The 13408-nt window shown below is 37.1% G+C and overlaps 1 long non-coding RNA gene across 1 annotated transcript in view; it reads right to left on the bottom strand.

The window, feature by feature from the left end:
* The window catches only part of LOC135184496 (uncharacterized), a 48236-nt gene extending 35627 nt beyond the window's left edge, over positions 1 to 12609 (bottom strand). The window contains exons 1-2 of the long non-coding RNA XR_010306056.1: positions 12454 to 12609; positions 11983 to 12174 (exon numbers count right to left, since the gene is read on the bottom strand). This is a non-coding gene — a long non-coding RNA (uncharacterized LOC135184496). The remainder of the gene's footprint in view (positions 1 to 11982; positions 12175 to 12453) is intronic.
* Between the last annotated feature and the right edge of the window lie 799 nt (positions 12610 to 13408).

Below are 13408 nucleotides of genomic sequence, written 5' to 3'. Positions count from 1 at the left end.
GTTACATGGAATAGCTCTTGCAATTGAATACAAACATATACTTAACATCTTATTCAGTATTAGAGATGACAAACCAGTAAGACAGAAATAGGCACAAACATAGGAATATCTTAAAAAAAAAAAAAACACATTAGTTTATTAGTAAAAAATATCCAGCTTGCACTTAATTACTTTCTTGGATTTCATGATAAAAGTGACAGGCAACAAAGCTGATGAATAATGCAGAGAATGAATCTGGTGAGGAACAGCTAAGGGAACTGAGGTTGTTTAGCCTGGAGAAAAAGGCTTGGGTGAAAGTTTATCACTCTACAACTACCTGAAAGAAGGTTACAAGCTAGGTATGGGTCAGAAACAAGTAACAAGTGGGAAGACAAGAGGAAACGGCCTCAAGTCACACTAAGTTGGACATTAGGAAAAAAATCTTCACCAAAAAGGTGAGACAGGCTGCCCAGGCAAGTGATAGACTCACCATCTCTGGGAGTATTTAAAAGACATGTATATGTGGCACTTAGGGACATAGTTTAGCAGTAGACTTGGTAGTGTTAGGCTCACAGTTAGACTCGATGATCTTAAAGGTCTTTTCCAACCTGATTCTGTACCTTCTTTATAAAAGACTGCAACAATTGTACAGACAATGATAAAATATTGAAGCATCAGACAGCAATAAGAACAAAGTAGTTCCATTCCTAAAAGGAAGCAATCCATTTTGAAGCTCATTCAAATTTGTCTTTACAAATTTACAGTGTACACTTTTTATTATATACAATGGCTTCAAAAATTACCTAATACAGAAAGAGCATATTTCTCTTCAGTGAGATAAGTGTTAAATGATAAACTGCTTCAGTGTTGACACAGTACATAAATATGCAGTCTGCACCAATCCATAAATCTTAAAAAAAAAAAAAAAAAAAAAAAAAAAAGCATAATGTAAAAGCTCTGAAGAGAGTTTTAGGAATAGCACTGTTATTTCTCCAAAGATTAATACTGTGCTGTACTACCAGAACATAAACATGTCTGTCTCTGCAGATGCACAATGCAAAGCAGACTGCAATTGTACTTGTAGAATAACAAGTGATAATTTTTCACTGAAATGAACAGAAATACTTACATGAAAGACTCACACGAATGTCAGCAAGGGCTATTCTTCTACAACTTTGGGATCAAACATCTTTGGGAAGGGATAACCAAAGCACTTCTTATTTCACCTTCTCTTCAGTTACCAGATCAGTTAATTATTATCAATGGTTCATGATGACTATTCAGTTATGAAATACTGTTATCAACTTAGTCACAGCAAGAAAAATCTTAACTTATTCTGAAAATTCTACTTGATACGCTAGAAGGGGAAAGAAATAAGTATAATGATCTTAGCTTTGTTCTCTTCCGATTCCAAGATCTATTGCTTGTCCCTAGTATCTAAGGCCTTTAGTAATGTTAACCATGCTTATTCAAATTCATTGCTTAGTATGATGAGGTGATGAGTACTGGAATGTAGCAAGGGCAGAGGATGCTGTATACCTAAACATCAAAGTCTTTGACATAGCCTTCCTATCACCAAACAGGTGACATGCTAGCTAGGGTAAGTAAAACAAGGTATGTTGAAAACTGTCTAGACTGCCATGCTCAAAGTGATATGCACAAAGTCCAGCTGGCAACCAGGAACAACTGTCTTGATCTTTAATGTCATCATTAACAAGCTGGATGACTGTATATAGAGAGAACATTCTCAGATAGTGTGTGACCATAACTTAAGCAAAGTGATCAGTACATTGGAGGGCAGAAGCAATACAAGAGGAGCACAGGGAGGCTCAAAAAAATGCAATAACAAGAACCTTAAGGTTTGACAAAAGCAAATGGCAATTTTTTAATCTACAATGTAGAAAAATCCATGCAACCATATAGCTGCCAACTGACTGGAAGAAAACTCTGCAGAAAAGAAGGTGGAGATCCTGTTATATGCTAAAGTGAACATGGGTAAGAAAAAACATCCTTGTGGCAAAGAAAGCCAGCTACATACCCCAGGCTGTTAGTAGGATTGTAGCTAGCAGGCCCAGGAAAGGTGTATCCATTCATCCCCAATTTGGCACCTGTAAGACCACATCTGGGGAGAACTGTGTCCAGTTTTGGGCTTTGCAGAGTACATGACACACTAGACTGAGTTCAGTGGAGGGCTACTATGATGGTAAAGAAAACAACTACCTGGTAGGAAGATGTAAAGAAACAGATGAACTCTTCCTGGAGATGTATAACAAACAACAGAACAAGAGACGAAAAGCAACAGGCACAAACTGTAACAGTGGAATGGAATCATCCTTAAAGATACTCAAAACTGAAGTGAAAAAAAAATTGTGAGCAATATGATCTGATCAAATCTGCTTTAAGGAAGAGGTTAGAACAGATAGGGACATCTGGAGGTCTTTCCAACTGAAAATATGTTGCAAATGTAAAATTCTGTATAAATATTCCTGACTTCTACTTGATTCTACACAGATTGGAACTCTTTACAAGTATCACATCTGGCTGCTTTCCGTAAGTACCTTGTGATTTCAGACAATTAGATTTATCCACTTCAGAGGGACAGCAGCCAAATGGAACCCAGGCATTAAATTCTTCCAAGGACTCCCAGGTCTCCATCTTCAAACCAGGGCAAATCCCAAATGAAACCCAGACCCTACAGACTTAAGTGAATCCTGCACCCTACACATTTAATTTCTAACAACTCTATTACCAGACATCTCTATAGTTTCCTAAAAGGCTTGGTTTTCTTCCCCAGTTTCAAAGCCTACCAAAATTAACATAAAATGTTAGAAGTCCAGTAACCGTCTTTATAAAGAAAACATCAAGTTAGAATATAAGGAATGACCTGACATGAGCTGTGAATATATAAACCACAATAAAGGAATTTTGTAGTAACAAAGAGGGTGTGAATATAGCTGAAAGTAAGGGATTGTTGCCAAAGAAACAGAGATAAGCAAAGATGGTGTTGCTATAGCAACTGGGTGACATTAGAGTTTTCCTATTCAGTGCACAGGGTGATAATGAAGTGTCGAAACAGCAGCTTCCCTATCTGCCTGCTCCCCAGAGGTGGGCAGAACCCCAAGTTTGATTGTTTCACACGTGGGACATGTCTAATTAGAAGGTTTACAAATTTCTTGACATCACTGTGTTAGATCCTCCAACATCTAGCTCTTGTGTGTGGGAGTCCAAAGAGAGGCACATTTACTCCAACACAAAAGAACTGCCCTTTTACAGTCCCTCAGGAGAAAAAGCACTCAAAAAGAGAATGAGGACAGTCAAGGAAATATAGTACATAGCACAGCACTGTGCCTCTCACATATGATCAGGCCACAGCTGATCACCCAGCTGCACAATGAAATTTAGCACAAGATACAATAAATTAAGTTATAACTCTTGCCAAATTAACATTTATTTTTAAGCTTCTGCATTTCTCACAGGTAATAATGTCTCTCTGGACCACCTTGCAACACAGTGTAGAATGCTTTAAGGATAGTTACTTTAAAACACAGGGTTTTTTAAAACCTAGAAAAATATCTATGCTTAGTGAATGACATACCCTCTGCATTGGAGGGGGGTAAAAACTGGAAAAGAATGACTGAACATAAATAGAGGAGGAATAAGAAAAAAAAACCCAACAAAATCATGAACAAAAACTATTGATAAAATTTACAGAAGAGCAACCAGTATTTGGATTTCAAATAATAAACACACTCCAAATTTGGGGCTTATATTAGCTTTGTCCATATCAGGGACTGAAATTGTGGTTTTGTGGCTGTTGAAAGAAATCCACAACTTTGACTTGACATTTGCTCTACAAGATGGACTACTGAATTTTTAATAAAGGCACAGACCTTCAATCCACCTAATCCCAGGGTAGCACTCCTATGTATTGAGTACATAACAATAAAAAAGACCTGGACTTCACACATTGCTTAGAGCTTTGCTAAATGAAATGTTTAATTGAGAGGCTACAAGTCTATTATCTGCACTACTCTGCAGGACCAGTTTACCTGAGTTAGCTTTAAATTTAGTTGCCTAGACACTAGTGGCAAACTAGCTACATGATCAGCCAACTCAATGCAAGCTGCAAAATCATAAGGAAGTTGAATAAATACTGAAACATGTCACAGTGAGTTTCTGGCTGTAAAATTTATGGTGAGACAGACAGATGGACAAACAGATGATATATATACCCACAAGCTAGATAGCCTACACAGAGCTACATTATATAGTGGTCACAGTAATGTCTCTATCATAGGTGTGTAAGAGAGGCCAGGAATGAAAAAAAAAAAGTATTTTATCAGGATGAAAAAAAGATAAAGTCTTATAAAAGTGAAACAAAGATCTTGGTAAAGAGAGGAACAAGAAAAAGGTTTCCTACAGCTGACATTTCCCCCTGTTATTCAGATATATATAAGCTTCTGAAAATGTTTATGCTTGATTTATATAAAATTGCATAAATGCAACTGAATTTGTACAATTTATTGGTATTTGCAACAGACAAGAGGGGAGAAAGAAAAGTAACTGACAAGTTTTGACTTTTGATCTTTGATCTCAGAGTTCTGCCTGGTGAGGAAGTAATTACCTGCAGCCAGAATTGAATTTCATTCTCTATCCAAAGGTGACAGTCCTGGTGGATGTGACATGAATATCTAATGAGAAGTCCACCTACTAAGATACTGCCTTTTGGCAGAAAGAATGTCTTGGGGCAAGACCCTCTTTGGATCTCACCACCCAGGGACAAAAATATTTTGCCAGTTCCAGAGTGTAAATAAAGGTAGAATTATTCTCTCCCATATAAAACCACAAACAAGGACAGCTGCTCTGGGACAGTAGTCCTTTCTTGCACTTCCACATAGCTTTTTTTATTGTTCATCTCATGAATGTATCTAAACACACCTTCATTGTACAAAAGACAACTAGACTGCAAGGTGGTTTGTCTTAGGAAATGAGACAAGGTTTACATACAACAGCTTGATCTTCCCCCCACTTCAAAGACAATGGAGATATTTGTTGCAATTCTGTCATAAAATAGCCCAGTTAGTAAAATAAAGTCACAGATTTCTGTATCTAAAAGATACACAGTATACACAAATATTTCCAAGGAAAACTATGCTGAAGATGATTTCCACCTAGAACAGCATTTCTTTTTTTATCCACTCTAACACAAGTTACTCTGGACTCTTTCATTTATATTAATGGGCTTTTGGTCAGGGCCCTAAAGAGCTTCTTCACTTTGTGAAACAGGTGACATATTAAGCAATTTAGAAAAAACGAAGCCTGGCATTCCCCATCTGCATGCCATCTGTATCTAATTATCACAACACTAATTGGAATCATTATCAAGAGAGACTGAAACAACAAAACCTGACTCTTACAGTACACTTTGCTTTTTTTGAGGTGGAGAGACAGGTGAGCTACAACATGGTTCAAATCAATTTGTTTCATTTACTTCTAACATCTGGAATCAGCTGCCTATGTGATACTTCTGCCATTGCATCTTGAATTTTCACTTGAAATAATAGACTATAAAGGCCATGTGAAAACAAGTTTGAAAGAACAAGTACTCACTGAAAGATATTGTCATTTCTGAGAGCATTATGCACCAACAATGAGAATGCTCATTTTCTACAAGAACAAAAAATATCTTCAAGTTGGTAAATGAGATCTAGTTTATGCGTGGTAAGATTAATTTGGTGAATATTAAAACATTTTCCTTTCTGACTAATGAAAAGTATTTTTTTAAATTATCTGTTTCATTTACAGAGTAATCACAGGTGTAGCATTTACATGCAGATCATCTACCCATACCTTCAAATACAGCCTACAAAGCAAAATAAATAAACACCTTCCCAACAAAAGCTCAGCAGCTTTCTGGGATACTCAACCATGCTTCTTTCTGCATAGGAATGAAAAAATATTCACAACTGGTTATCTCTGAAAAATCACTGTATAGTATTACTCTTACACTGAACGTACACACACGTATTGCAGTATTTCAATTCAAATAAAATGATTTTTTTTCCCTTTGAGAAGCTAATTTGATTTTTATTAGCTTCTCTAGAAGTGGCAAGTACTTAGGAGTTTATCTCTACTCACATTTTTCTAATAAGTTGTCTAGTACTTCTGGGAACAAAAATGATGACCCAGGTGGAATGAATGAAGGAATTTCCACTTTATACAAAGATCTTGTTTGAAAGTCAGAAAAGTACATAATATTTTGCATTTTCCTTACACCAGAACTAAACTGCACTTTCTAAAAACGGTGGAAGAAAATAAAACATAGGATGAAAAAAAAAAATACAAATCTTCTCATCTTTGAAATCTAAAATACAGAGCTTTAGTAGACAGGAATGTTGAAAGCTTGATTTAAGAAACCTCAGATCAGCAGACAAGACATTCATTCACCAGCACAGCCAATCGGAAACATTTAGCTGGACCCTTTAAATATCTAGTGTCAAATTTTTCACTCCTGTATTGTCTTTGTTTGAGTTGTTAGGTAATCCTCATCTTCTCTATAAAACTGCTCACCTGGAACAAAAAGCCTCTTTTCTAGTATAAAACATTCTAATTTAAAGTGTACTTCTACAGCAATGCATAAACACTTCTTAGAAACAACAACGAAATTCTCCGCATGATTGTTCTTTCTACTTAGAGGGAGAGGATAAAATAAATCATCATATGATTCCTCTCTTTCCCACAGGGGAAGCAAAACACACTCAGTGAAGGTAATTTTTCACCTTCTCCTTTGATTTACCACACAATTAATCAAAATGTGAGGTCTGATTTTACTTCGGGATTCTTTATAGCCTTATTATTAAAATAGAACTAAAACATGAAATAGACTTAGTATATGAAAATTTTACAATTCTTGAATTCCACAAGGCAGGATCATGTGCTGTGCTTAATAAAGCACCAGCCAAACGTCTGACCTCATTATAAGTTCACTGAAGCAAATTCAAGAGAAGAACTGAAGAAAGACGATAGGCAAATCTGCATTTAATTTGGGAAAAATAAATATATTTATGCTTTTCCATTATAAAATACCTCCACTTATTCCCAAGTTTAAATACTTTTAATCTGCCATGTTAATAACAGAAAATCTTTGTCAAGTGATATTTTAAGGCTTTTTTCTTTTCAAAAGGAAGGTTTTTTTTTTTACTAGATTCCTATCTATATATTAAACCCATATAAATTAAACTTGCAGTAGAAGGACAATTGAATCTGTGACAGAAGTAAAACATTATATATGTTGTGATGTGACTCGGTTCATTTTTTCTTTTGCAATCATCAGTACTCAGTAAAGGGAATCTGAAGGGGGAGATGAACAGCTGTATATACTTGCAGGAGGCAGGTACAGCATGCATGAATCTGATCACCATATCTCTCCATACATGTTGCACTTCTTTTGGAGAAATAACCAATCAGTGACAAGCACATGAGAATTCTAATCCATTTAGGGTCACTGCACTTAAAATCTTTGAACATCCACCTGTGATGTAAAACCTACCTCCCTAAACTGTATTTTTCCTGTTTAAACTTTGCTTCTTTCTACAAGCACAAAATATGTTACTGCTGTGCTTCTTGCTATTCTTATATTTTTCTTCCTTCCTCACAACATTTAGACTTCTACCTAACAAATAATATCTGAAGCATGATATTAAATGGTATGTAGTAGTGAAACCATAAGAGGAAACTTGTTCAGTCATACATCAAGCCACCTGCCTGCTTGCAAGATACCTGCTGTAAAGCCTACACAAAAACATGGGCAGCCCAGAAGTTTTATTAGACTGCATTAGCCTGAGAAGAACCACCTCAGAAGTCTACTATGTACTGTTTGCATGAATTTCACCTAGCTTGTCTTCATTGTGAGCTGCTTACAAAAGATGTTCTGGACATTTCCAGTGACTTGCAGTGAAATCTGAAGCCTACCTGGAGTAATCAAGGAATGAACATGCCTCCAGGTATGGTTGTAACTAGAACAAAAGTGTAGCAGTAGAATACTAATTACACATACCTTATACTATCAGTTATACTACCAACACACTGAAGGTCTGAACCAGGTGGGATTTTTTGATACCAAGTTAGTGTGAAAGGATGGGCCAAATAGAGTTCTATAAAGTGACAGATATGAAAGGAAATCAAGTGTGATTTCAAGATAAATTATATAACTTTTTAAAACAAAAAACCTCAAACAAAACCACAACAAAACGCTTGCAAATAAATTGTACTGCTATACCTCAATACGTAAATACAGCACAAAAGAAAGCTCCATTTCCATGAACATTTATCAAACACCAGGTGTGTTCGTACATCTGACTCATCAATTACATTAAAAATATAGTTGTGCAAGTAAAGATACACATCCTGCTATGTGTGCTTTAGAAAATATGTTATTTGAGAACAGTCACCTATGACACCACAGCTTACCTTCCTGGATGAAGCGCAAACTATCCAAACCCAAACATCTTACATTATTTATGGTTTTTATAGCATGTTTAGATGATATCAAAAGCAAATATTTTGAAGGAGTGCGTAAAATGGAAGAAATAAATTTATTTCTGTAGAAACAGATGGAGAAAATGCAGAACACAGTTATATTTCATGAAACTGCTGTCTCTAAAAAATTAAGCACAATTTATCATGTAGTCATTTTGCCCATCTGCTAAGTTTATCATTAAGACAATGAATTTGGTTCATTTCCTTCCCTCCCCAGCTAAGACATGTAATTATGGGTTTAGAATACTGCTACCGATACAACTTTTTTCTATTATAATCTCACTAAATAACTCTAAAAGCTTTATTCTCCTCTGTTATTTTGTTTTCTAGCCATTCTAACTTCTTTTGTGGTACATCCCTTCTACATAAGGTTTATCCAGGCTTCAATATTATCTCCCTGATCCTTACTTGTATTGTCAATCTTTTCTTCTGCACATTCAGAGCAATCTGCAGGCTGATTCTTTTATGAGGTCTGCTAACAACCTGAGGATGCTTCATGAGCTGAACAATATAGTCTCTTCACCAGCAAGCTTAGTAAAGTTTCAAATGACAAAAAGAACCGATGCTAAGTTTATTCCCATCAAACTATGTCGCAGTGCATAGACTTGTAAAGTATGATTGTAAGAAGACAGTAAGATTTTCAAAGACAACTCAGTTCAGTAAAAACGCTGATAATTCAAACAGAAGTGCTGTTTCACCTGGGATAAAATTTAAAATGTTTCAGTAAAGTGATATGGCAATTTAACAGCACATAATCTCTAGGTTTGCTCACCTTCAACAAAGGCACTTCAGAAGTATAGTGTTTTACACTGAGGGTGGCCTGCTACTCAGTTTATATATAAACATCTAACATATCCACTTTTCTTGACTGTTCTGTCAAATTATCTTATTCTGAAAAACTGCTTTTCAGTCATTGTTCAATTTTGTATTTGCAGTAGGTGTCAAATCAGTCTAGTTATTCCATACAAAATTTATCTCCTCACTACTGCCAGTCTTTCATAATCTCAAGACTAAGATCTTTTTCCTGATTTTTTTGATGTGTTATGCGCTATCACTTGGACACATCAATCCAAATAGTTCTCTAGGTTTCCAGGTTGTCAATGCACTCTGTGACTCAATTCCACTCTAAAGCAGATTAAATGGATATGTTGATATAGCCTGATATGACTCAAGGCATTTTGACTGTGTTTTTTTCTTAAAAAGGTATGTATTATTTCCAGAATTCTGCTTAGTCTACCATTAGTTTACACTTTTCAGAGCGCTCATCAGGTTCTCAAATTTCCTTCATTTTAACCTACTTGTAAATAGTAGAATTAAAAAAAATTAAAAAAAATCACCTAAGGCCTGTGGTAGATTCACCTGTCAAGCTCAGCAGAAACAAGATCTGGCACTTAAAGACAACAGTGCATCTCAGAATATATTATAAATGGATGTTATATAGAAACAGTCTAATCTTCCAGTTTCTAATATTTCTGTATTTCAGAAAATAAACACTTTTTAAAAATTTCTCTTCTCCCATGCTATATCTGTTCATGCAAAAAGCAGTGCCATCATTTCAGAGGTAGTTTTCAAGCATCTTCTTCAAAACCACAACACTATTGGCCTTTCACTTATTTACAACGTTAGTGATGCTGAAATTAGAAGAAGTTGTAGGCTAAGGAATATGTTACAAAGAAAATGTGGTTAGAATATCTAATGGACCAAAAATCACACTTGGAAAAACATGAGAGCTATAACAAGACTGAAAGAGGAAACTAACTCAAACCCATATAGCATGCTCAACCATTTTCATACTAAAATGTTTTCCTGGAATAATTGTTGGAAAAATATTTCTCAAGGATTTAAAGGTTATTTACTCTTTGTTAATAATTCTATGTATTAGAAGCAAATTATTTTATAAATCTCTTAAAAGACTGGGCATGTTTTGATACTTTTACTGGAACATTTTAAGTAAGGCTTGAATTCTTCTTTCATCCTGTTTTGTATGCTGCTTGTGTTTAAATACAAACTCTGAATTTCAGGCTTCAATACAATTCAAAGCATTTTTTTTTCCAACTGCATTTCTAATCACATTATCTAATGGAATGGAAACCAAAAACTTCATGACTACTAAAATCACTAAAAGGCTTATGTTTCATTTTTCTCCCTTCTTTTTTTCTTTTTAAAGGACAGTGTATTTTTCTGTAAAATATAACACTTTAGTAAGCTTAATGTCAATTTTGAAACATGCTAATTCAGTAAGTCAAGACTTTGTACTGATAATGTCATTGTTATTTGCTAAGAATTTTTCTAACTTGAAACAGTGAGTGTTGTGAACTAATGCAAGCCTTGACAGCACACAAGCCACTGTGTACCAACCCCATGTTGATTCTAGTATGCCCAAGAATGCCCACCTGCAGGACTCCTTGCTACAGACTCAAAGTGTGTGGCAAAGATAGCTAGCAGAATAACTAGGACATCGTGTTTAATATTCTACCTCAGTGTACTCAAATTTATCCATGCAGACAAACTCCAAGGTCCTGAATAATTTTAATAAGGCATTACCTGAGTGGACTTTAGCAGAGATACCATGGGAAAATAAAAACACCCACTTTAGAGGCATAATCTGAAAACACCTTAGACCTACTTGAAGTATGCTTAGTAAGCACAGCAGCAAAGAGGAGGCAAGAACTCTGTTCCGAAAAAACAGACCACTCTCAAGTTATTCGATCACCCTTACTATATCAGTGTCATGGAATTGAGAGGATGTAAATAAAAACCAATATACTACACACATCTCTTCCATGATATGGGAACCCTGAGGCATTACATTTAAGATAAGAACCAAGGTCTTCTGTTCTCTAATATTGCACATCTAACAATCTAGAATACTACTACATCTGCTATTTATGTAGCCCAGATTCTAATCTGACTGTTTCTGGGTTAGAATGGTAGAATTTTCTTCGATTACCAAGTTCCTAAATTAATGTACTTAAAATTATATGATATTATCTTTAAAAAAGAATTATTATGACAGCTGAAGGTAGAATGGTTAACTGTAACATCATCTAAATCTGTCTTTACACAGAGCATCACAAGAACTTGCAACACTATCAATGATCAGTATCAAGCCAAAACAGAGCCAATCTACTTCCATCTACTGTCTTTTTTTCTTGTTCCCTTTTTATTACTGCAGAATTACTAAACATAGAATAGTAGGAATACCTAAACCACATACACCTCAGTACCGAAGAAGCCAAGAATATTTTTGAAAGCTATTAACGTAACATAGTTGAGAATACTGTTTCCAGTATTCAAATTCCTGGGCCTTGCTTAGGTTGTAGTATTTATGTTGATCTGTACAACAGTCATTTATCAGAGACATAAGAGAGCTGTAATTAGCAACATCACCACAACTCTATTTTTGGCAGTAAAAGAGTACAGCAAGTAGCTTGTCAGCACAGTTATGCTAGGCATAAATGATACCTCAGATGCCATGGTTGTGTTGAGGAAGCCGGTTTTGGACAAGCCAGACTGTTCAACTGCTCAGCAGTCCTGTTTTGGTAGTCACTCTGACATTAAAAGTTTCATCTTTGACAATTCAGACTTCAGCTATACTGCCAAGCATTAAATACACTATTCCATTAACTCCCTGTGAGAATTCTCCAACAATGAAGTCTGTAAATGAAAAAAAATAGTCGCAAGAAAGTGATGAGAAGGTCTGCTTCCCAAAACCAAACAACATCAAAAAACCAATCACCACCCCTCAAAAAAAATAATAAAAAAAAAGCCAACCCGAACAAACAAGCAAAAAACTCAAGCGCACAGAACAGACATACTGAAACTACTTCACCCTCTCAGTAAAATGCTCTCAACACAGCTGCTACAGTATCTTTGTACACGAAGGAAGCAGCTCAGAAGAATTCAAGCACACTATTGGTATCAGAAACACTCCACCTCAGTTCGGATCACAGAGACCAGCCCCGGAACCGAAGCCAACCGTTCCCTGGCAGCTGGGCCGAGGTCAGGCTTTTCTCGTCCCCTGAGGGCGGCACACAGAGGCGAGTGAGGAGAGCCCGCCCTGGCCGAGCCGGCCTCGCGGCAGAGAAAGGCGGGAACGGCGGCCCTCAGCCGCGGCCTCTTTAAGCGCCTCAGGCGCGCGGGGTTCCAGAGCTCCGTGCGCCGAGCGAGGCGGGGACGTGCAGAGGCCATCTGCGCGGGCCGCGGCCGTTTGCGGAGCCAGACACACGGGCAGGAGCTCCGATGGATGGAACGCAGACAGTGGCACCATGTGAGAAACAGGTAGGTGTCCACGTTTCTGGCTGCGGGGAGTGGTAAAACCTTTCACTTGCAGTGGCGGACTGTGGAGACAAACACCTGTGCTTGTTGTGAGCTGATAAAACGTCTTTTCGGCCTGGTGGCGGAGCTGAGAGGAGGTCGAAAGGCAGAGAATTGTAAGGGAATGTGACGCAGTCAGGTTCTGATCTCCCAGTAACAGAAATGGAAGTGGCTGACATGCAGCACCCAGGGCCAAAGGGGCCCCTGTGTCCTGCCCTGGTCAAATGGGTGTTTGAGGCCCAAATGAAAGGTATCAATGGAGACAAGTTAATGGTTGTGGCAGATAGTGAGTGCTTTCCTTGCCCATCTCCAGTCCTCAGGTGCGTTGGGAAGAAGAAAGGAGTTGTAGTTGTTTGGAACTTCCCTAGGAAGGGAACAGAAGGTTCAATATGCCAGGCTGACCCTCATCATGGAGAACTCTGTAGTCTTTCTGGAGCCCAAATGAGGGATATTGCTGGGAGACTCCCCAGCCTGCTGTGGTTGGCAGACTAGTAACCACTACTGATCTTCCAGATGGGGAGGAAGCTGTGTTTCTTAGGCTGAGGGAAATGAAGAGAGACGAGAAGGTCTAGGG

The sequence above is a fragment of the Pogoniulus pusillus genome, chromosome 20 (genome assembly GCF_015220805.1).
Source record: "Pogoniulus pusillus isolate bPogPus1 chromosome 20, bPogPus1.pri, whole genome shotgun sequence".
NCBI classification, from domain to species: domain Eukaryota; kingdom Metazoa; phylum Chordata; class Aves; order Piciformes; family Lybiidae; genus Pogoniulus; species Pogoniulus pusillus.
This window is presented reverse-complemented; position numbering and strand designations above follow the sequence as displayed.